This window comes from Cyanistes caeruleus, chromosome 6 (genome assembly GCF_971803275.1).
Source record: "Cyanistes caeruleus chromosome 6, bCyaCae1.hap1.1, whole genome shotgun sequence".
Taxonomy (NCBI): domain Eukaryota; kingdom Metazoa; phylum Chordata; class Aves; order Passeriformes; family Paridae; genus Cyanistes; species Cyanistes caeruleus.
Genome location: NC_141706.1, coordinates 3,195,056 through 3,221,321, shown reverse-complemented (window position 1 = coordinate 3,221,321; position 26,266 = coordinate 3,195,056). Strand labels below are relative to the sequence as shown.

General features: G+C 35.4%; 1 protein-coding gene across 3 annotated transcripts in view; it reads left to right on the top strand.

Moving 5' to 3' along the window:
* ELP4 (elongator acetyltransferase complex subunit 4) overlaps positions 1-26,266 on the top strand; it is a 136,370-nt gene that overhangs the window by 93,325 nt on the left and 16,779 nt on the right. The window lies entirely within an intron of this gene.

Sequence of the window (26,266 nt, the reverse complement as noted above, 5' to 3'; positions counted from 1 at the left end):
CAGAGACACTGAGAGAGAGATCTAACAAATTTGGAGAGACAAATAATGATGAAATCAAGTTTTTCCAGAGTTAGTTTTTGCAGAGCTGGTCACTAAACCAAGAGCTTCCCAGACCTATTCCCAGGTCAGACTTCCCACATTTAATTTCTTCACAGGGAAAAAAAATGTCTTTGCTTCCTTCTGCACTCAGAGTTTCCCAGCAGCAGTTGTATGTTATATTTTGGTATCAAAACCCCTGAAACTGTGCAAGAGCCAAAAAAATTGTAACTAGGCTGAACTAGTAAACCATGATTTTGTAAGTGTAAAAATGCCTGTAAAAGCAGCTCTGTATTCCTTGGTGGGACTCCTCCTTTAGAATTAACATCTAAACCACTTCAGTATGGCCTCAATTGAAACTTCATTTACCCATGAGCTACAAAAATGATCTTTTATTTGATTTTTTCCCTTATGTATTGTGTGAACAACGTGGAGAAATACGTGTGGAACTGGTTTTTAAGTAAAATAATTTCTAAACATTTTTTTCTGCATTTGTGGAAGCCTGAAATGAAGGTGTGCTTCACTGGTGCCACATTAATGATACTTTTATGACTACAAGTACTTAAAAATATAAGTTAGAAAGGGTATTGGTGAAATATTTTAAAGAAGCCTTTATAATACCATTCGAGCAATGTCAAGTACAATTTTTATTTTAAAAGATTTTGTTGGAATTTAGTCTTGGAAAATATTAATAACAGCTTACAGCAGGTAGGCTATAAAATAACACTGTATGCTGTCTATTTAGTTTCTGGTTGAAAAAGCACAGCAGTACTTTAGTTCATTACCTTTGAAAAAAACAGTAACAAGATAATACAGCTGCCTCTGATTAAGATGTAAATTCTTTCTAATTAGAATGTAAATTCTTACATTTAAATGAAGACATCAATTGTCAGGATGCCATATGATATCTTATTCCACCTTGCCTGAATGAAGCCCTCACTGTTCATCTATGGCACTAAAATAGTTTTGCAATCCCTTTGTTCTCTGATTCTTGTAATATTCTCTCTTCATGTTCCCTTTACACATTGCTTTTGTTTGTTTTCCCCCTGCATCTGATATTGTTGTGTCTTGGGATTTTGCAGAAATTTGGAATGAAAATTGAGTTCAGTCAGTGCCAGTATTTGCTTGTGCCTCAATTACTTCTGCTGAATTTTCCTCAATGCAAATCAGGCAGGTTGCATAAAGTGGTGCATGTATTTGAAATAATTAATTTTCCGTAAAATGATGGATCAAGTCCAATCAACCTTCATGAAATCCAAATAAAAGAATAGAGAATTAGAAATTAATTAACATTTTGTGTTGCTAATACTTTGTTATGCAGTCTAAACTATAGATAATAAGTTGGGGTTTTTTTTGAGCATAACTTTTTATTATGAACTGTTGATGATAACCTTTGACATAATTATCTTGTTCATATATATTAGTGTATTAAACTAAATTTAATGTCAAGGAAGTCATTGTAAATTAATAACATTTTAAAATAGAAAATAACAGGATACAGAGAGTTTAAGAATTGACCCATTAATTAATTTTGCATGTAAAACTCTTCTGCAGAGTTAAGGCAATATGTGTCTACCAGTTGATTTTGAAGTGTTTAATTTCATTGTTTGATTAAAACAGCCATAATACTAAATCTTGTTGTCTGAGAGCAAGACTGGGTTTGGGTTTTTTTCCCTGCAAGCCATATTTTAATCAAATACCTGTGTAGGAGAAGTTTACATTCTTCTTACAAACTCATGCTTTCTGTTAGTACTCCAAATTATTCTTCTTTTCCCCATTTATGAGCATTATTACTTTTTAATATGTATATTTAATGGAATATTTCATGCCAATAAGATTCTCTGCTTATGAGACTTGGTCATAGGTGGTGGCATCATTTTGTTGAAGTGACCAAATCTTAAAATAAATGGCAAAAGGTTTCTTTGATCTCTCATGCTTAGATGTGAATGTGTGGTACAAATAATATTCATAATGCCTTTACACACAGAAAGTTATAATTATGACCAAATTTTTAGTGGTAATAACAGTTTATATGATGATTCCAGCTCACAGTTTTACCTAACATTTTAAATGTGAGGCTATTTAAAAAGTTCTTCTCATAATAGTTGTATTTTCTCACTGAACAGTACTTACCATAAAGACTTGAATTGAAAGTATTGCCCTGGTTATTTATTTATATTTATATATTTATTTATATATTTATTTTGTTATACTTATATATTTATATGCATATTTATATGCAACTGAATTGTAGCAGGCATCACTTTATTATCAACCACAAAAACTGTTTATTAGGGAGTCGTAAAAGAGACTATAATGCTGGAGATTTTTAAGTTGTAACAAGCAAAAAGACTCAATATGTTAGAAAAATATAACTTATTTATCCCAAACCTGTTATTTGTTTATGTAAGTCCTGGTTTAATACACCTGTAGTAATCTTATCAAAACAGGAAGTTAAATAGAATCTTTCAAATCTTTTTTACTCGGTGATGAGCTATAGAATATTATTATAACTTCCAGTTGTAAGTTCAAATATACCACTTCTTCTCCTTAGAACTGCAAAATAAGCACAAAAGGTGATTATTCCTGAGGAAGTTCCAGTCAGGTACAGGTTCAATCAGTGTGTTTGATATCTTATTATTGGGATATCTTATTATTGGGATATCTTCTGCATAATATCAAATGGTCAAGTGTTCTGAAGCATAATATAAATAACTTTGGGTACTGCAAGTGATATTGACAGCTTCAGCAAAGGAAATATTAAAAAATAGAGTTTAAAAGTAGCATCAAAATAGGCTGCATAATGTCCAGTGTCAGTCTCAGTTCTGACATTTAAGAGGAAACTGGTGAAATACAGAAATATTTTATGTGGAGAGCTCATTCTGAAATTCTGGAGGACTGTGCCCTCCTCATGTCTACCTTAGAAGAAAACTTTCATGAACATGAACCTCTGCTGTTACAAATCATTTTTCTTTCTCTTTATACTCCTGTTAAAAAAATTTACTTGTACTAAAAACTGATGCATTTTGTTAAATGGAATAGCATGCCATGATCCTGAAGAGACTCAGTTATTTTAGTTGGAGCTAATGAATAGCAGCTAAGTATAAAGAAATTCCCCTGTATTTACTGTGTTGAAGAGAAAAAAGATTCTTCTGGGGTATAGGGTGGTTGTATTTCTCTCTGTGTACATATATATAAATTTCCTATATTTTATATATATATACTGAATATATATATTCTAAATATACTATATTATATATAGTATATATTTAGATTTATTTATATATATATATATATGTGTGTGTATTCTAGGATGCCTTGGGTGCTGTATTGCTATTTATATTATATTACTATTTATATTATTCCAAACAGATAGTGGATTAGTGTCATGTTTCATAGTATATTTAATAATTCTCTTGGTGGGTGAAGAGAAAATAACTCTGATCAGTTCAGCCTGGATATTGAAGTGGAAGGAAATAAGAGACTTTTCATCCAATTAGACTAACATCTAAGAAACATGATGCAGATAACGTAGTAATGAAAATAAATCCATGTATTCAAACATTTTCAGATGCAAAATGAGCTGAATGAGTGTAGAAACTGAGCAGATTCTATCCTTTGAGGGGTTTAGATAGAGAAATAACAGTATCATTTACAAAAATTTCCCTTCTCTTGCTTTCTTTCCTCAAAATACCTTCTAGTTTATCCACAAAACAAAGAATGGTATCAATCATCTTCACCTTTGCTTTTTTAATATTATAAGGTATTTCTGAATGAGAGGGGTAGCCAGTAAAAAATAGGTCCTATAAACAGTCCAATTTTTCATTTTAAGGCTTTCTTTAACCACTTGGTCTGTACCCAACCCTAACACCTTTGGTTTGGAGCACACAATAAGAGGATGGTTGTAAAGTTCCTTTTCTACAACACAGTCATTTATCCTGTATCTCTTCTTCCTTATATTTATATTTTTGTGTCATCTACTTTATTCTGCATTTCACTCGGATATTTTTCTCTAGCAAAAAAAAAATAAAAATTGTCTCCCATTCACAGTTCTTTCCATTCATCAGTCTGAACAATTTGGCAACTTCTCATTCATCAGAGACATTGCAAATCACATCTCTAGAGCTTTCTCAGCAGCCCAAGTCTCCATTAGATGTTTAATAGCAATCCAAGACCTTCCTGTTGCCTCCTGAGACAGTCTACTGCCACATCAAAAAATGAATGTTTAAAGTGTGAGCTTAGTAAGTTTGCAGAGGTAATCTTATTTATATCCTGCCATGGACTGGTTTTCACCTTCAGGGAGTTCTAGAATTGATCTGTCTTTTGTGGCTAGCACACAGTTTGCTGACATGAGAATTTTCTGATGAATCAAATATCAGCTGTAATTATAACCTCAGGAGGATGTGAATTCATTCTGAGTCACTCTCTGGTGGTGTCTCTCAAAGAGCATCTTCCTCAGTTCTGCTGGAAACTCTCATCAGTTACTGCCCTGTCTTCATCTGGATGTTTCCTCCTCATGTGAGATTTTTATTAACTATTTATTTATTTAACTTATTGAACTTTATTTAAATTTATTTATTTATTTATTCATTCATTCGCTCATTCATTTATACATTTATTTATACATTTGTTTATTTGTAAAGTTATTTATTTAAATTTGATTTAACTTATTTATTAACTATTTATTTAACTTATTGAACTTTATTTAAATTTATTTATTTATTTATACATTTATTTATTTGTAAAGTTATTTATTTAAATTTAATTTATTTAACTCATTTATTAACTATTTATTTTTTTAACTATTCCTAACATGTAGCAATAGCTGAGCAGCCAAGTTTGCAGTGGTCCCTTTGCCAAGGCAAAGTATCCTGTCTTTTTATTTATTAATTTTTAATATATTGCATTTGTAGGGCCATCTTGAATCTTTTTTGCATTACTCAGCAGCATCAAGGTAATCTTCAGCTTTTAACACTGTATTAAACTCTGATGTATTGCAGCAAGATAGTTCAAATTTACATAAATTTAAATATTATTCTTTATATCAATTTATATCAAATTATATCAAATTAGTTGGGTTTTTTCCTCTTCTGGTGCTATTTTGCCACATGTTATTGCAGCCAAATTTTAGAAGACAGGCTAAACTTTGGGTTGAATATCTGTAGATGATATGGTAAGTTCAGGGGGTTGTTCTGAATTTTGAAATATTTAAATACTGCATGAAACAGTTTGACTTGTCTGCACCAAGTAAGAGTGAGGCAAACTGCCAGAGTTTGTTGTACTAATCATTTGTCTCTACAGTTGGTGAGGAAACAAAGACATTCTGCCATACTAATGGGGAAACATCTGCCTTTCTAAAGAGAGAAGTCTGATTAAATAAAAGAGAATAACTTATATTGTCAGGATAACTTATATTGTCAGGGTGGAGAAGGAGTGTGGAATAATTCCTGGACAATTTTAGTCAGGTGTGGGGTTTCTGTGACATTTTTGTTCTTCTATTAATCTGTCCAGTTTTAGTGAAAATGTCAGCAGAGACACAGATAAGAAGCCAAGTTTAAACTGTCAGTATAAACTAAACCTACCAAAGAGATCAAAAATATTCAAAACTAAAGTATTTTAAATATCATTTACTGTGATCTTATTATGAGCAGGATTCCCATTACAAAATGATGAATATCTTTTCTTCCTCTACAGCCACAAGAGGAAAACCTCTTCCTTCACATGCTGTACTGTGCATGACAAAATGAATTAAATGCACATTTATGATAATTGTGTTATTCATTTTACTTAGCAGTGGAGAGGTGATGGAATGAGAAACAAATATTTTGAATAGATGTTTCCATAGAGTAATTGAAAGCAGTACTGAGTGGATGAATAAGTCATGGTAAAAAACAGTTCAGACACTTCTTTTGGATGTACACAGCATTATTTTGCCTAATATGTACATTAGGTATGGCTTTTGCTTATATTATGCTCTGAATATGTCATCAAAAAGCCTTCTTCTGAATAAACTTGCTTAAATTATGGATATGAGGACCCAGGGTATTTTAAAAATATGCTTTAAAAAGTATGCAGAGTGCAAGTGACATTGAAACACTTTTTATGCATCTATTCATTCAATTTGCTTAATTCATTTTTAAAAGTTGAGAGATGGCTTCAAAATTATGTATACTAATGTTCAGTATAAGTCAGTAAAATAGGCAGAGGCTTTGTTTTTCATTCTTTTGGTGGTTTTTCACTCTTATCTTAAAAAGAGGGAGACACTTTAGTAATGCAGCTCCTACCAAATGTGGATATCCATCACCAATTTCCCCACTACCATCAATCACACTGAGCCCATCACACTGAATTATTGCCATAAAAAAAAGAAGCAGCTTTATAATTGAAAATAGGGAATTTTCTCACTAAATTCTGGCCTGTGTGCAAATATGTGCAGCCTGATTTGAAGATCACTTTGCCAGAGGACTGCAGTACTTTGTGAACTTTAATATGAACCATGTTTTTAACAGTGTAATTGTAATAATTTAAAAATCTGTGAAGCCTAAAGATAAAAGCTTATCTCATCAGGTTGATAATAGTGTGAGTAGTGTAAGTAGTACAAATAATCAGATGTTCAGTTTTTGAAGTACTTGCAAAAGAAATCATTTTGTACAAGAGAATTATGGGTGGCAGTTATTGGAAATTGAAATAATAGTTCCAAGTAGTTTATACACAATTTTCAGATTCAGATATGCAGGTGCTCAATTCCTAATATTAACTGGGTGATGTTGAGAAAACATTGCCCCATTATTTTCAAGGTCCAAGTGAAAAAGGGGGGTCTCTACACCTCATTTTGTCTCCCTCATCCTGTGGGTGCCAGTCCTCACTCAGATAAGCATCAGATGAGTCCTTTTTTACAGAAATTACTGAATTTACTGAAATTTCTGCTTTATAATATATAAAGCATGAAGTGTTTCTTAGCTGTTGCATCTTCACACTAAATTTTAGAGCTCTGTACTTAAAAATTCAGATCCATTTTACTGCTCAGCCTGATAAACCTTTACTCATAAAAAAGACCTCTCACAACTGGTTTTACCCTTGACATGAAATAATGATATGATAAAATTACTTAAAAGCAATCTGGGCCATTAAACTTTAGCCATTTCCATTAATGCATTATAGATATGGACTACATTTGTTTTTCTGTATGTTTTTGGGTTGTGCTCATGAAATTAGAAGTAAAGTTTCTAGTTGTTCATTTCCACAGCCATCTGAGATATTTTAATTTCTGTGTTTGGTTTGTTCTGTTGGGGTTCTCCTCTGCTCCAGCCATTTAAGCAGCCTGAGACCAATGGTCTATAATCTGACATAGAAGAAAAGCAGAGTAAAATGTCTTTTCTACTAAAAAAACAGAATGGGGGTTGTGAAATTATTTTTGTGCAATCATTTGTTATAAATTCAGATAAATAATTACCTACATCCCTGTTAATGTGCAAGCTGCAGAGATACTTAATTACCAATAGCATGTTTTGCCCCTTCATGTGGGAAATACAGTATAAATATATATATATATATGTATATACACTGCTGAATGAGCTTAGATAGTATTAATTTTATATTCAAAATAAAATTAAAATTTCTTTCACATAAATGTTTTGTGTTTTGATCCTGGATGAATCTTAACACAAATAGAGATGATCATGCAGCTATACATAGTCAGTTTAAAAGCTGACAGAATAATTCATGCATGTATGAGTTACCATATAATATAAAAATCTCAATGAAACTCTGTTTTTTTTATGACCCACCTATATATGCTGAATTACTGATCTGTAATAATTTTTGCTGCTCCAGAATAAATTGCTACCATAGAAACCTCATAGTGCTGTGGAACAGCATCCTCTCAGATCTCAGCCAAAAACATACTCCCAGTTACAAATAACTGAAGATAATTTAATAGAAAGTCTGGGAAAAGCAGCAAAGTTCATCCATTTATTTATTCTTTTTGAGGTTTTCCTTACTGTTCATTTCAGTACTAAAGTGATAAATTACACAATTTATCCCTGTCTTTGCTCTTATATTTCTTTAACATATAGAAGGCATTAATTATAGTCCAGAATTCCAGCTGGGAGCATCCCAGTAGGCAGGAAAAGGGAGATGCCATTTTTGGAAGTGAGCAACAGTAATCTGAGAAGTGCTAAAAGGTGTGGTTTTAGCAATCCTTTAAGTATTTTCTCACCTTCCCACCTGCATTAAATTTCAGTTGTTACCTTGCTGTGGATGTCTGTTACAGTAAGCATTAAATTTAACGATTCTTCTTGAAAATGGAGCTTTTTCCATTCATAGAAGCTATTTTTTTCCTCAAAAAATTGAGGCTGGTGATGGCAGACACCTCAGGCAGAGCCACCTGAACCAAAATGCTGATCCAGAATATTTTTCACAGATGCCACAGACATTCTTCATGAATCTGTATTTTGTCAACTTCTTGATTTCTTGGCTATTTCTGGGACTATTCAGCATCTAATATGCAATGTGAGATACATTTTGAAGATGAAATATTTCTTTCACTGTCTTTTAGGAGAGACCCTAGGAGGAGGAGGAGGTGGGATATTTTGAAACAGTTTTCTTGAAGTGATTTGCATCTACAAATTGTACCAAATTTCCAAGGAGTTCATCTGTCATTTGTACAGATCTAAAGGAACTGTCTGTATTTACAAGTACTGAGTATCTTAAAAGCAATGAAATATGATGGCTAATTCATACTGCCATTTTCAATATCTTCATAAGAAAAGTTGACTAATAATCTCCTATGAACATTAAGTCATTCTAGCAGATCCTGACTAACAGGTGAATTTTAATTTTTGATATAATTTACAGTACGTTCAGCCATTGAAGATGCTCTAAATAAACAGTAATTATGTATTTGAAAATCCATCAGAAAATTGACTATTTCTTTTTAGGAGCATGTAGTGTCCTTCTTAGCATAGTCTTATCAAAAGAAAAACCAAAATAACACTTTGTATTATTTTAAAATAGCAAACTCTTCTTAATGAATTTTCTTTGCCTCTAAAGTGACTTAATTCTTAAAAAAATATGTTCACCTCTTCTTCTGCTGTGGTAAGGAAAAATCAAACAAACTTTCCTTATGTTTTTCTGATTTTATGCAAGTTACCCTTTGCATTTACTTAAAATTGCAGGTCCTTCAGGTAAACTCAGCTCCTCACTTTTGATTCCTTACCTGCACAAAGCAGTCCTTTAACTTTTTATGTGAGATGTGACATGAATTGATCCCTGTAAGGACAGAGGTACAAAATAATGCCAAGTGAACTGAAGCAATCTCTCATTTCCATGGGTGTGATGTTATAGGTGAGTGGGTGTTTCCCTTGTGCTTCTCATGTTTCCTTCTATTTATGGCTTCTACTGTACTTATTCTTTACATTGCTCACAGGTGCCAAAGCTATTTGGATGGTCTTTCCCACACATCCAATGTGGAAATGAGATACCTGCATTTTTATTCTATTAAGCAGGAGAATGTTCAGTGGTCACTAAACTGGCTGTGCCAAAATAACTGTGATCTTGTCAGCATTTCTGCCTATATTTTACAAGCCCTTCGCTGTACTGCTAATAATGAAATGGTTTTTGAAATAATCACAATGGAGGTTGAAGAAGAAATGGTAAAATTTGGCAACATGTCATATATCCTTACACAAAGTTCACGACACTTTGTGCCTGCTCTCCTAATCAGTTTTTCTTTATTTTCAAAGAGAAACTTTATTTTGTGGGAGAAGTGACAGTCTTAAAGGGCCAGCAGGCTCTGAGTAGGAGTTATCATGCCCACACATAGTGCTGCTGATCCTGCTTCATCCCACTAACTGCTGTATTTTCATTATAAGCTTGGATTCTGTTTCCCTCTTTATTACAAGGATGTTACAGTTCTTTATTCTTCACTGACAGCTGGCAACAGGTAATGCTGGCTGTTATTTTGTTCAGGCTAGTCAAGCACATTCATTTCCAAGTATAACCATGTTTTGTTTGCTGTATTTTGTTCTTGGGGTGGTTGAATGCCATCCTTGGAAAGATGTGCATTGAGCTACTATTGAATAAGTGCCTTGCCTTCGGCATTCATGAGTAAATTCTGTAGTTTTTGTTTCAAGCCTTTGACATGTCATCAAGTGTAAATCTATTCTAATGCCAAAATCCCTCTTGATGTCTGATGCCAATCAGTAGCTTTTCATCTTGAAAAAGGTAGTGAATAATTTGCCCTGTGGATATTCCACAGACACCATATATGGCAAGAAGCAAAGAGAGGGGAATCCCATAGCCATTTTTTAAATTCAAATAATCATGTTCAACCAGTTTGCTTTCCTAAATACCATTGGTAGTCTGGTACATTTTCTCGCTTTCAAGTGAATATTGAATACTTGTCTAATTTGCATATTTTCGATGTGTAGAAACAATATGCTCTTTCTGTTGCAGTATTTTATTTCATGAGCAGTAGCCAACATGCTGTAATATGTGAATTATATTACATTTGTTATTTTAATAGGAAGGTCAAATCTTTTACCTCCTTCAGCTTCATTAGTGTTTCTTTATTAAAATAAAAAAAAAAAAAGGAGAACGAAAAGGCATTTGCTATATAGGAAGGTCAACATTTTCTTTGTGAACACAGTTTGTACCCATGATTTTGAATTTCAATGAACTGTAAGCCCTAAGAGTGTTGAATTAAAGGCATAAAACACTGTAGTTCACTCGAGAGCTCAAAAGTATGTAATTTCTTTCCTTAGAAAGGAGGCCTACTGAAAAACCTAATGAATGTGTTTATATCACTGAATGGCACTCATATAGTTTATACTCAGAAGAAAGAAGCGAGCTTTGTATTTAACTTCTTTTCAGCCTGAAATATTACAGGATTTTAGAGTGCAGAAACTATTGTGATGACTTAATCTGACCTCCTGTGCAATACAGGTCACAGTACTTTGCACAGTAATTCCTGCACCAGGCCAGATAAATTCTTCATCAGTGGGCAACATTTTGTACTGAGTTTGATTGGTTTAAGCTGCCACCTTATCCTAAATCTCGTATTAGTAACATTAATAATAGCAATACTGTGAGGTATTTTCCTTATAATTTGTGATAATAATGTTGAATCCTCCACCTCAAGTTACTCAGAATTCTTGCATGTCTTAATTAAACTCTAAGATACCATTATTTTAAAATGACAAGTCATGTATAAAATTTCCAATGTAGTTAATCAGGAGTAGAATTTAAACTCATAATCTTCTGCTTTAACTAATAAATCATAAAAACACTCATTAGTTGAGTCACTAACCAGTGATGATTTTAGGCTGAAAAATCTAATCATAATTAGAGTTAAGTTAATTTTGTCAGGTTTAAGAATTGCTTAAAATGACAGTGAACTCACACTGATATTTTAAAGATATTTGCTTTTTCAGTATCAGGATTTGTTCCCATTCTGAAATCCTGGGAAGTGCTGCTTGCATTCTGCTGTGCATGTATGGACTGGCTCCCAAAGAACTTCAGCAACTGTATTTATACAGGAAATCATCCATGTTTTATTTAACTGCACCATTCTTTCAGGAATGACACACAATAGCTGCCCAAGCCCTCAGAACTAAAAGTTTATTTTGGAAAAATGTAAAAAAAATATTTTATCCGAATAGAATATCTGTTATCATTAAATTAGGCAAAGATTAATTCTTTATCAGGGGTAGGATTTTGCTAGGTCTGTGTTAATAGCTGACATTTTCAAAAATGGACTCTCTGGTTCCCTGTGGCAGTTGTGCTCTAAATCTTGTATTTCATCTAAAAGATGCCAGAGTAGGACAGATGATCTGACCCCGAACAACCAAAATAGCCAAATAGCAATATTCCATTTTCCATTGGGTTTTCTTCCCTGTGCTAAACTGCTCTCAGTCAGTGTCAGGATACTGCCAGTGTTTGTTGCAACCTTGGTGTCTGTAAAGACAAACAGATGGATTCAGCAATGGGGCTGTGACTGCAGTAAAAATGGAAAATATTGTGTGAGTCCTAAATCTGATCTCTCCAGGAATAATTTAGTGCTAGAGCTTTACAGGAAGCAATGTGCAGTATCTCTCTCTGCACTCAAATATTTCACCATAATGCTATTTTTATGTTTGTAGTGGTGGTTCTAAAGGTATGGTCAGCCAGGGACTGATGATAGACACCCATAAATATATAAATACAAAATATACATGCACCCATAAATATACAAATACAACAAGCAGATGATCTTTGCTCTTTGCAGACACCTGGCAGAGAATGAACACATAATACACAGGTACAAAAATATAAGGAGTCAACACCAAATTCCGTATTAATGCCATTATTAATGTTTTGTTTGGTTTATTTGGAGGAAGAGGAACTTAAAATATGAGCTAAATTAAGACAAAACCAGGAAAAAGCCATTGAGCAGAAGAAGATGTTGGAAATGGGACAACAGGGAGGATAATATCAGTGGGAAGTGAAAATGAGGTAGAGACTGAGAAAGAGAAAAGGCTGGAAAAATCTGCACAAGGCAGAGAAATCCTGGCCAGACTTTGGGAAAGTTTTCTTCTTGTTTGAATCTCCCCACTTTGGCTGCTTCTGCTGGGGTCTAGCTCAGTCTGGCTAATTTGTTCCCTTTTAGCTCTCTCCTTGGGATGTGCACTTAGGTGGGTCTAGAAAAAGAGTCTCTGGTTTGGCTGTTTCAGCTAAAATCCAGCCTTCTCATTTCTGATAAAGGCTTTGCAACTCTGAATATATCTGTGGGTGTGGGTAGGAAGCATTACTTCATCTCTGCTTGGTTTGCAGTCTCAAGAGCTCTCGGTGCACCAAAGAATTCAGTTTGGGCTCTGTACCCAAAAGTGTGTCTGTCATGTCTAGTGAAAGTGAAATGGAAGAGTATCAAATGCACTGAGGATTAGACTTGTTACCCTGGGGATTTATTTGGCAATGAATCGTTTCTTTACTGCTGGGTTAAAATTATGGTGGAATCTTGATTGAGGCTGGACCTAGCTCTCCATTCTTGTGGCAGGCTGCTGAAAATATAACAGCAAGGTAAATCTGGCATGAACTGAATTCCTTCAACTTCTTTTAAAGTTGAAGTTCTTTTAAACTTCCTCTGTAAGTGAGGGACCTTTCATACAGTTAATAACGTGCTAAAATGGTTTTTCTATTTAACCTGGTAAATTTTTGTGTGCTGTTTCCTTTCTGACAGAAAGGAATCTATTGCAGAAACGTTCACCTCTTTAGTGACTTCCATTTGGATCTTTACTTCCAGAAACTTTGTTTAAAAAGTAGATTGAAGATGACTTCAGTTAAGACAAATCTACAGCATTTATGCTTCAGACCTCAAGTGTGTCACCACTAGTTAAAATGCTGGATAATATTAGCTTTATCATCCATTTTGCCAAATATCAGGGTGATTTAGACTGGGCAGAAGTCTGGTTTTCATTGTCTGGATTTCTGTCAATGTTTTGATGGGAGCATCCAAGAGATCTCTCTCACAGCACTGGGGAAAATGGAGTTTCTGGATCCTGGCTGAGTACCTCAGTTTTTGGGCCATTCTCTATTGGAATAAGGCATTGGATAGAGTTATTGGAGGGCAGTGTAGGTATGTGTGAAAAGTGAACAGGTTGATGATGACTAGGAACCAAACTGGGAAAATAAATTTGTTAAAATAATAAAAAGTGAAGGTGTCAGAGATGAGCCTGAGGCATAAGTAGAGAATGCAGGAAAAAGAGAATGTCCAGAAATTAATTGTTTTGAAATGGAAAGGTGGATTGTAAACAGCAGGAAGTATGTTAGGGATAAACAGTTAGATTTCCTTGATCTAGAACATTTCTGTGGCTGTTTTACAAGTTAAATTCAATATAAAGACATATATATTAACCTTCTAGTTCTCACCATCATATAAAATAACTTCATAAATAAAAGTCAAGTAACTTCTTTTTAAAAATACTTATTTTTAAGAGTTGATTCATCAAATAGATCTACCTCCCTTAATCCAAAGATCAGATTTGGACTCCCAAGATATAGATTCCCACTTGTAGGCAGGCTTGGCTTCTCAAAAGATTCACCTTGCTCAGTGACAGTGATGAAGCTGCAGCCAGTGAAAATGAGCATGGACATGTCTGAAATGTGGCTGCAAGTGTTTTGTTTGGATTCTTTCATTTTCCCTGCCCTGCTGCAGGAAAAGAACATCCTCTGTGAGAGCCCATGGTCTCCAGGAACACCTTGGTGCTGCTGAAAACAATTACAGGCAATGGTTGCTGGGCAATCAGCCACCAAGTAAACTGAGATCCCTTGGCTTTCCCATACTTACCTTGATTAATGATTTAGCTAGTCATAAAATACAATGTTATTTATAGTTTAGATAGAATGCTTAATGTTTTTCAGGGGAAATAAAACTGTGTCTCATCTCTAAAAGCCTGGTTCAAATAGGCTGAAGTTAATATTATAAATACAAGAAATTTGATATAAATCTCTAGTATGCTTTAATGGCAAAACCCTTTACATTTACTATGACAAATAATACAAAAAGTACCAAAGTTGATGTAATTTTTAGTTCTTTTGGTTGACACTATGAATTTTTATAAGAGAAACAAGTTACCTTCTTGTCAATTATTTGTTTGCAGTGGTAGTGAGGTCTGATCCAGCTTTGGTCAGCATTCATAGGCAGCTTTCCATGTGCTTACAAGAATTGCCTCTGAGAGTTAAAACACTACTCAAAAAAGCCAAACTGTCATGTTATAGGAAATCCTTCTCATAATTCTTTTATTCTTTGGTTTAGCCACATAATATCTAAATATAGTATTTTTAATAGCAAAAGATGGAGCAGGTTTTTTCCAACATTCTCTCAAAATGAATATCAATATGCCAAGGTAATGCCATTTGAACAAATCAATTTTGAACAGCAAAAACTATCTTTACCAAGTTCTGTAAATATACTAAGAAATAGAAGACTGGCAACCACATACATGAGACACAAATTGCCTTCAAAGTGTCCATGTAAATTTTCCCACAAAAATACAAAAGTGACATTCATTCACAATGTCAGAAGAATATTATTTTTATGCTTTGGTTCTACAGGCTTAACACATGCACTAACTTCTTCATGATTTGTTCTGTCTTAGGGCTATTTTCAGTGTAATCTTTTTATGGGGCTGTATTATGTATAAAAATATAGTTTTCTTGACATAAAGCATATGCTCATAGGACCATAAAAATGCTCCTTCTTTTGGGTGTCCAGGACCATTTATAACATCTAAATGATTAACAGAGAAAACAGTTGGTTTCTAAGTTAGGAAAACAGACTGAAAGTTACCTCTTTTTAAAAATTCTTCTTTTTTGTCAGAGATCAAGAAGAAAGTTTAGTTAGTGCTCAGCTTAGCTAGCCAAAATTGGCTGGACCTACACAATGCAAAAATATATGTGTATATATGTATGTGTTTATGTATAAACTCTTTTAGGGTTTATCTTCAGAATAAAAAGGTTTGCTACTCCAAATCATTCCATTTTAGGACTCTTGCAGCTTGATTATCTACAAATCTACAAATGTGAGACAATTTGCAAACACTTTTAAGGCAAAGTCCTTCTTGTGAAATAATTGCAATGGGGGTGGATGATATGCTGAAGAAAAAGAAAATGAGAAATAACAAAAATCAAGTAGGCAATGATTTCCATATAGTCCTTAATTTTTTTTTATTGTCACTTATAAGTTAAAAATTCTTAATGATTGATTTTTCCACCCTATACAGAGAGCAGATATTTATTGAACATGTTAAAAACCAATGTTGTAGAACTGTTTGATAGCTTTCAGACAAGTAGCAGTAGTGGTGAGTTTGAAGGTCTGTGAAGAGCAATTTTTGTCACAGATGAAGCTCTGCCTTTGACTTCCCATTGTAAAACACTGAAGACCTGAAGAAATACACATTTTAATATTATGTAGTGGCCCCATAATTCCATGTAAGCAATTTTTCATTTGACATTTGGCATCAAAGAAAATCTATTAATAGCCTAGGCATCAGATTCTTCTTATGGTTGAAAGTTTTCACTTTCTCCATTATTAACCAAAGCAGCTGACCAAGACTGTTCCAGCTGAGAGGGAAAGTCAGTAATGAAGTCAGGAGTTCCCCAATAATCTTGTTTCATTGATTACAAAATGACATGGTATCTTCTTTAATTCTGCTTTTCAGAGGAAAAAAAAGAAAGCAGCTGTGCCTTCTTTCTAAATGCACTGGGCTTGGTTTGCATCAAAGGAACACCTGAATTCTTTGCTCTTTACCTCCTGGGGCAGCACACCAAGAGCACTCTCATATCTACATGCTTCCACTAGTGTAAAGGGGAGTGTTATTTTATGCCCATTCAATGAATACTTTATTCAATGAAGCTGAATTTAAAAACAGACAACAAAACCTCTGCCGAGCAACGTGGAATTAAGGGTTGGGTACTTACATCCAAGAAACTGCAGAGAAATAAAATTTACACTTCTTTAGCTTTTGAGTCAAAATAAAAAAAAAAAAAAAGCAGTGAAGCTGCAGGACCTGTTTCATGTTATCTGGATGATTCTTGCATGCAGTTTCCTAGAAGTAAGACTTGCAATGCACCATTTGCTGTCAGGAGGTTTTTCCTGGTGGCTGGAGGAGCCACCCCTCCGTCTGCTGCCTGTTTAGGGATTCACAGCCTCAGCTTTCTGCCTCTCTCCTTGCCACAAGCACATGAGGCTCTCAGTGGGAGTCCTTCTGTCACGGGAGGAATTTGGACACGGTGACACTTCCATTGGCATCCTGCACTAAAGGAGGTTCCCAGATTGGGCAGCAGGAGCAGGAGCCTCCTCTCCTCCCACCAGCCCAGATTTTTGGGAGAGCTGGCCCCTCGTGTAAGCCTTCAACAATTTCTTATGCTCTTGCCCTTCAGCATCTTCTCCTGCTCTTGCCCTTCAACATCTTCTCCTGCTCTTGTCCTTCAACATCTTTTCCTGCTCTTGTCCTTCAACATCTTCTCCTGCTCTTGTCTGCCAACATAACATTCATAAGATGCCAAGTCAGTAAAAAAAAAATATAGCAGAAAGGGCGGCGTTTGGTTTTTGGGGTGTATTTATTCATTATAGAGTTCAGTGTAGTAAAAATTATATGTGTTTTCAAATAGTTTGGATTTTATTTTTGGAGTAACAGTTTATAAACAAAGAGAAAGCATGCCATAAATTAAACTCCTACATATGCAATAGTAAAACTGTCTTCTTGCAGAGCTTTCATCTAGTTTAACTTTCCTCAAAGTTGTCTTGTAATTCTGCAAATAAAATGACATTATTTAGCAACAATTAAATAATAACAAGGAAACTAATTTTGAATAATACCATTCGTGTTCACAGTCTTAGAGAAATGGTATCTCAGAGTGGTTTCTTACACAGAAAGCATTTTGTGCACCCTGTAGTATCAAAAAAACAATTAAAGAAATGATGTTTCAATCACATCCATCTTTTTTTTTTTTCTCTCATGTATCATTCTTGAAGAAAAAGCAAATGAAACCAGGCCCTTACCTCCACTTAAATTGGTATTATTGTTCTTGTCTGCTGTTAAATATGAGAAATTAAGAACTTCCTCCTGCCATTAGGGTGACTTCCATGTAATTGCTTGGCAGAAATTTATGTGCAGGGTGAAGGCCACCAGCTGACTTTGTGTCACACAGATTAGATGCTTCCTGGAAAAAGAGAGAAGCATAATCTTGATTTTGTGGGTAATTTTCTGGTTTTGTAAAAACCCATCTTTTAATGCATGTGTCTTGGTTTGAAAAGACAGGTGTCTGCCAAGGAAGGCAGGAGCCTCCCTCGAAATGCAAAAATATAAACCACTCCCTACCTCTGAATTATTATAATCTTGAAATCAAGGGGCTCTCAGGCAAAGCTACAAGAATAGGAATAACAGTTATTCACTAGGAAAATTAAAATTAAAATGTAGTTGTACAAAACAACAAAGAATAAAACCTGACACCCTGTTGGTCAGGGACATTTTCCACCCCTTTTTCTATTGTTATCTGCATCATACCTAAATCAATACTTTTTTTAAACTCTACTTTATGGTCAGTGAAACCCTACACACAGTTCCCACTTTTTAAATTGGACACAATAATGCTCAAGTCATTTTTATTAGTAACAGAGACCATATTATCATTTCTGTCGTTCATAATTTTGTTTTAGAGGGACAAATTAGGTGTTTGTGTCTACTTTTAATGAGACAGATATCTTAATTTCATTACTCTTTGTGTAATTTCCAAATCCTTCTTTTTTTTGTCTTTCTTGTTTGAACAAATGAAAAAATAACTTTGTGAAGTAACTTACCTACCTGGTAGACTTCAGTTTCATTCAGTTTGCTTGCTTTGGTTATTTGTGGAGTGGAATAATTCTGTTTCCTCTGTTCAAATTTCTGTGCAAGATCTCTCAATATAATCCTGAGAGGCTTCTTTACCTGGAAAGAAAAGAAATCAATAGAAGGTTGGTCCAGAAAACTTGGGCTGTCAGTTCAGCTTCCTTATAAGGCCTCAGGAATAAAAGATACATGAAAGATTCATGCCTTACAAAATAATATTAATGTGGATGCAGGTGAAAAAGAGTGAAGGATAGTTCAGGAATTTCTATTTCATTTTCCAGAGTGTATATTCAGCCTTCAGGGTAAGATTCTTTGTCCTGTGGGTGGAAGATTTGTCTTCCTCCCTCTTGTTTAGGCAATAAGGAGTGACAGTCTATCCTTTTCTGGCTGAAAGAGGCAAAAGAAGGAAAACTTGTGAATTCCTTTTTCTTTTAAACATTTTGAAGATATCTTTTTTTAGCAGAAAATGTCTTTCCATGATTCAGCATCCATTTCTTTTATGTTATTGCATATGGGAGTATACAGATACCATTCTGATGGTGGAGGCCCAATGTGCCAGTGCTTAGTGGACAAGGCTTGGAAGAAAAGGTCATTTTTAGTTTTTTATTTTATTTGTTTATTTCAAGGAGAAGAACAACTTTCTCTCCAAATCTTCTTCCTTTTCCTGAGCATTCACAGAGAAGTAACTTTCTACTACGTTTGTGCTCAACAATCGTCTCCCCAACCAGTTCCACCTCTTAAAATAAACTCTGTGTTGTTCAGTAGGTTCACCAGTGAGAACAGATCAGTTCGCAATCCAAGTATTATAATATACTTAAAATGCTTTCAAAATGCTTATCTGAGCTCGGGGAAAGCCATGGGTGCTGATTTCAGCTTTTTTTTCATGGTTGGTGCTTATTTTCCATTTTTTGCCTCTTCATGGTAGTTTCCTCTTCTTACCTAAAAGCCCAGATATTATCCCAGATAATCCCCAGATATTTTTGTGGTTTTGGGTGTTCTGTGAAAGTAGATTTTCTTGGAGAAAGAAGACTCTGAACTGTCAGACTTCATGTTTCCTGTCACATCCTGCAGATATCTATTGATATTTCAAAATAATCCTTGAGGTCCCAACATGGCACCAACATCACCAAGCACAACTTCTCATCTTGTAGATCTCCTTGAATTTAGTCAGTGGCTTTCTTCTGAAATCAATGATCATGTTCATTAGGGGTCTAAAATTTAAAAACTATTCAGTGTCAATGTCTGTTTTTAAATGAGTGTTCCATACTGAAGATGGTAGAAGTGTAAATGAGCAGGAATTATGAGCATCACTGACCTTGAAAATGCAAAGCAAGATGAGTGTCTAATTTGAAAATCACTGTATAATTCTTTGCTGTTAGTAGAAATACACAACTCTTCCTGCACAATTACTGTGCTTTTCTTTTTTCCTTTCATTTCTTGTGACTTGTGTATAAGTGTAGTTTGGGACTGAAATATTTCATCAAGATATAGTATCTACTAATTTAAAATAATAAAGTCTGTAGTACATTTGGGAGGTATTTTTGGCTACCTAAACAATAATTGAGTATTTTTGCTATGATTGGTTTCACAATGCCTTGTCCATAACTTGGATTTATCTGGGGTCTTTGCAAGTTCTGCTATCCTTAACACACTGGAGGAAAAGGAAAGATAATGACCCAAGATAAACATGTGAAAACTTCTCAGGGTAGAAGCTCCAGCATTTGGCAGTGCATGCCCTACTTAGCAATGTCTCACTGTGTGTGTGATAAGATTGTTTTAGGCTCTTCATGACTCACTACTCACTTTTTCAGATCTTCAGATATTTGTGTTATACCAAGAGGGAGGAAAAGTCCTACATAATTAGTTCTGTTTACTTGGTTAATAATTTTATTCATATACTAAGTGAAAAGCTCTGTTTACTTTAATAATTTTACCTGTATGCAAAATGAAAGTATTTCCCCTCAGATGACATAGCCAGAGCAAGAGACTTCCTTTTTCATGTCCAGTTCATTTAGCTTCTACTAAAAAGAATGTTCTTTTTCCAGAAGTCATTCTAACTCTTCCTTTTTTCTGCTCCTAATAAGAAAGCACTTCATAATGCTGGTGTTTATACCATGATTAGCATAACTGCTTTTAGTAGGTTGGAATTTCTTAACTGAACTCAACTATTTAAGAAGAGTTGTGCCAAGGCTTGTAAGGAAGTTCAGGTCTGGAATGCAAAGCAGGAAGATGGGGGATGGACTGGATTTCTAATGCTTAGTTGGAAGCTTAACTTCTTAACCTGATACTCTGTATATTACCTGGCTGTTGTTTTTAAAATGGCAGATTTTTGGCAACTCCGTGGTGTTTCTGAGGCCGCAGCATGTAACTGTAATAGAGAAGGAATGATTCTTTCAGAAGTAGGAACTTCCAATAAATTCAAATTAAATAAACAAGCTGTTGCTTCGCTGGGTTAGATCCCAAAACCAGGCTCTCAATAATTATGTGGTGCCCATAAAAACATTTTTCTCAATTGTTTATATTATACTGGAATTGATATATTCTTGAATGGAGGCCAATCCTTGCAGCAAAGGTGTGTTTCTAGTGTACCTTTGGGTGCAAGCTTTATTTTCCCAGAGTAATTAATTCATCTAGCTTGTAATAACAAATGGCTTCATAGAACTTACAGAGCTACCTTTAAAAATATATAAAATTTAGGTCTAGGCAGGTTGTAGGATTGCAAAGAGAATACAAATACATGCTGTAATTCTGACAGAGTTTGAGTTGAACACTACATGAGGTTACACAGACCTTTAGCATCTTAGATTGGCTTAAAAAGAGTAGGAAGTGAGTGCATCATCCAAAATGTATTGTGCACTATAATTGTGCTGTGGTTAGTTCACATTAAGTTTCAATTAGACAAGAATGTGAAAGGACCATTTAATTAGTCAATAAATATCTGTCGCTGGAAGTTGACAACCTGGAAAGTTGTCGGCTTTGGCGGCTGCTATCCCACACAAGTCCTGTCAGGCAGGATGTGTCATTAAATGTTGTGCAAGACCTCACCTCAAACTGGAACACTTTACAGTCCATGGCTGTAATTTGGAGTCTCATTCTGTTAACAATACGGTGGCAACAGTGGAATTTTCAGTAAGAAAAAAATAAAATTATGGAAGTCTTAAGTAACGAGCAGCCTGTGTCATGTGTCATATTATGTAACATATCAAACTGTCATTTTCCCCTATTTATGATGTGAGATATGCTTAAGACTTAATCATCCAAAGTTGTTAAGTAGAAATTAATTTCAAGTGTGTAATGATGTGTTTCTTAGAAATAATTGGTGTGATTAAAAATCCGACTTTCATAACACAACAGCATCAAAAAGTTTTTCATTGATTTTCCTTTTTCTTTTAATTAGAAATACTGGGTTTTAAGAGGACATTGAATTAATTTAGATAATTACATTTTCCTTCTTAAAAAATGCTTGTGCCCTCCTGTTTGCCATCCTGCATGTACACAATTACAGACATAGGGAATAAAGTTAGAAACACACAGCCTCTTCAGAAGGGAGGGTTTTAAGAATAGATCTTGGTTCTTAAATCTGTGCTTTCTCAGTTCATGAGTAGTGGGAACTCCCTTAGGTAAAATTTTATAAAATAAGCATTGACTGTAACTGTCTTTTCCTTTTTTAGTTTCTATTTGTTGAAGAGCTGCTGTGGTATCTGTTTAAAGACACATGCTGTAACAGTCATGTTTAATGCTGAAATGCATTGTCATCGTGCTTTGTGGTTTTCCAGTGATAGGTTATGGTTGTGCATTTGTTTTTTGGGTTTTTTACACGAGTGGAGACGCCTTCAGCTCACAAGCTTTGCATGTAACACGTTGTACCTTTAGTAAAGGCGCTTTTGGAATGCTGATCTCTCTCTGTTGGGGGTTTTTTACCTGTGTTCCATATTCTTGGGTGAGCCATCAGGAGGTGGACCTCGTGTGTTGCAAGACAGGTTGGAGAGGTGCTGGTGGTGCTCAGGAGGAGCTCTGGGGGTGGCTACTCTCAGATTTAAGTGCTAGGAAAATGTTCACCTGGTTAGAGCTGCCAGGAGCACTCCAAATCATCAGCGAGTGACAGCACAGGACATCTCTGACATCTCTCATCTTGCACCAAGTCCAGCTGTTCTGGGAGAGGCCACTGCCATGGCCACAGCTCTGTGGGACTAACTATCAGCTCTGTGGGACTAACTATCTCCATTTGGCCAGGTTTTTATTGTCTCAAATTCTTTTTATTCCAAGAAACCCTTGGTATGGCTGCTGCACTGAATTCTTTACCCTTCTCACCCAAGAATTGTGACCCTGGCTGGCCCTGGAATGGAAGGAGGGTAGCAGAGGAGGAAGAGGCGAGGCTGATATTGCTCAAAACTCTCCATTATTTATGGAGGTACCCAGATTATTAGGATGTTGAACTTGGGGGATACACAGGCATCCTCCACTGGTGTGATTTTTCTTTTTTCCCCTGATAGTTAAGGACATGGCAGATACTTTGTGCTCTCTTCCTCATCCAACCCCCTGTGCAGAGGCTGGGGAATAGAAATAGTTGGCTGTTTTCCTTCTGTGTCTTGAATGATATTTTTAGAAGGATGTAGCATCAAGTGAGATAAACCAGCAATACATTTATAAAGGGATTTCTGGAGGACTAAGAGGCTACTGAGTGGGGATGTACTGGAATGAAACTGGTACATAACAGAGTTTAGCATTTCAGTGAAAAGAGCAGAACATCATCACTGTTCTCGGGGAAAGTGTTCTCTTAGAGCTAAATGAATTATTTTGAATAATCAAGAGAAACTGATAATTAGGAACAAAAAGCTGAGACCTAGACTAGTAGCAATGGAGTGTACCTCATGGAAGCAAAATGAGGTAGACTGATTTCTTTTACACCTCTGAAGAAAACCTGGCAAATACTATGCACCAGCAATCAAGCAAAAACCACATCAGTTGTCAGGTGCAGAGGGAGAAAAATCCTTTCCTTCATTTATTCTTGCTGAAATAAGGAGGTGGCTCACGAGTTTGGTTCAAGACTTCTAGTTTTCTGTTGCTATAATAAAATTTAGTTCTTGCTTCTAATGAAATTGGCAGCCAACTTCCTCATAGAAAACACATTATCCCACAAATGAACATGGGATTAACCCACTGATAAGTAACACCAAGGTATTTCATTGGCCTTTTCTGCCATTTGCTGAGTATGGATCAGAAGACCTGACAAAAAGAAAGGTATTTTTCTGGTAACAATCACTTCCACTCAAGTTACAGCAACTCAGAGAGGCAGTATACCTGCTTTCCTAGCAGCAAGCTCTTTTTAAAAGACACATACAAGTTCCCCCACAATGCTGGCAGTTCTAGCTGAATTAGTTAACATCCTGCCCATATTTTTCCATATCCTTGTTCCTGTGCCAGTGAGAGACGTTTCTACATTTCACATTTAAATATTCCTTTGCTGTAGTCACAGCCTTGTCTGTCTGACCTGTTTTACTTGATGCCTAAATGTCAGCTGAAGCTGTTTGTAAGGGATCCAAATAAAAAGTGTTACGCTGCTCATGTTATACAAGATTTTCCTTGTCTAGTGACCAGCATCTTTGGCAAGGATGAAGAGATATTAAATCAAATTTAGAGAGCTTTTTATCATCTCAAATTCTCTTTATTCCAAGGGATTTGTATGGCTGCTGCACTGAATTCTTTATATAATTGTTCCTAAATCATAATTGCCATATCTGAATTTAGCCTTTTGTGCTGTAGAATTTATCTGTAAAGTGGACTAACACAAAAAGTGTCATTTCCACCATTGTAACAAAATCTACTATTCCATTTGATTTAGATATATCTATCATTGCTAGTGTTGCAAAGTACCTGTGTTTCTTAAAAAGAAAAACTGTCATCAATGTTTATTGCAACTCACTTTTCCCTGTTTAGTTCTGATGCCCAGTGGGTTTGAAGTTGTTTTCTTTTTCCTTTCTTTTTTTTTTCCCCCCCAACTGGCAGCACTGACAGTTGTTCTATATTTAACATCCTCCCCTCAGAGTTTGGGAATATTTTATTTCGGCTACTTGATAATGGTTTCATCCATTAAAGTAAAGCTTGAAGATATTGTTAAACAATACTCTCGTTACTTATGGCTTCATCCAGTTTGGTTTAACCAAACCAAAGGAAGCTGGAGCTTCCTTTGCTGCAGAAAAGCCACCAGCAGAGGCAGTGCAGCAGAGAAACAAGAGCTGACAAGGACATGCATGAACCTGACCTTTGAGTATTCCAGATATTCCAGAGGAGTTGCTCCCTTGGATGGGCACAGTTCCGAGGTGTGCTGAGCAGGCAAGGAGCTGAGCCTCTCAGCTTCACAGATTTTGTGCATCTCTGATATTTTGTCCTACTTTGAATCAATCTTGCTTCACTTGCTCCTGATTAGAGAGTTCCTGCAGGTCATGGGCTGTTAGCAGACTCTCTCTGAGCACATTAACACCTGCCAATGAGCCAATGTGCAGGATTGATGCTGAGCCAGCAGAATTCCTGCTAAGGGCTTGACTGCTGCCTTTGCCACCTCACTGAGGAACACTCCCAAGAGGACTTAGTCTTCTCTGCCACCTTCTTGTGCCCTTGTCCTCGCTAACAAATCCCTACAAATCTTTAGAACTGAAAGCTGAGCAAAGAAAGCAGAACTTTTTAGTGCAGCTGTGGAAAAGGCCTTTCTCCTTCCTTTTTTATTTGGGGACCAAATTCAATGAGTAACCTGCAGGGCACTGAGTACTGTTTTTAGATCCCATACTTTTAGCAATGAGATAAAAAGAAAATGTGAGTCTCTACATTGCTACAGGAGGCTGATACTCGGGAATGGTGGTGGCACAGATGCCACCAAGGGCAGTGGCACCAGAAATGGGGAGGGATAAATGACTGCTGGCTCTCGGCGATGTGGCTCACAGAGCTCAGCTGCCACAGCAAACTGGCAAATTGCTTAGGCAAATTGCAAGACAAATAGAGACCCAGATTTCAGGGTTTAAAATGAGAAGTAGCAAAGGTACAGTAAATTGGGGAAAGGGTCTTCAGGTTGTGCCGAAACCAGTGAATAGCAGAGGTTAGGTTTGCTGAGTAAGTGCTTTATGACAAAGGCATTCATTATTCTGGGGAGAATTATCTACTCTTAGTTGTGAGTCATGCTTCTCTCTTCTCCATCCTCCTTCCTTATTTAGCCAAGGAGAAACAAAATGCTGTGGGTCAAAGCCCAGCATTGTATACTCAAAACAAACACACACCCCACACTCCATTCATAAATAGTCACTTTTTGGTACTTTCCAAGTCAGAGACTTAGCTGCAAATTAAAAGATGGGTAACAAATGTGCCTACACAACATTAAAGAAAATTAATACCCTACAAAGTCAGCCATATAAAGAGCACAGATTAAACCTGGTATTAAAAAATCTTTCTTGTGAAGAAGTGTATACTCTGAAATGCTTGTTTTTGAAAGTTCATTTTTTGTTGAACTAGCTATGTTTAGGGTTGTTTATTATCTGAAACCCCTAATCAAAAGTAAAATATTTTATAAAACTAAGATAACTATCATCATCTTTATTTTATTATTTTTTGTAGTATTTAAATTGTAAGATAAATATATCTAATATATCTAATATAAAAAAATATGAATTGTGCAAGTCTGCACATGACATTCAGACTAATGTAGTGATGGATGTTATCCTCCTGCACACCAATAACACTGTGGCCTGCATTTCCAGGGTGTAATTCTGACCCTATGGAAGTAAACAGCACATCTCCCATTCCTTTAAGGGTGAAATCCCATCTGATTTATGTAATTTAGATTTGTTCATACATTTTTCATTCTAAGTGCTATTTTA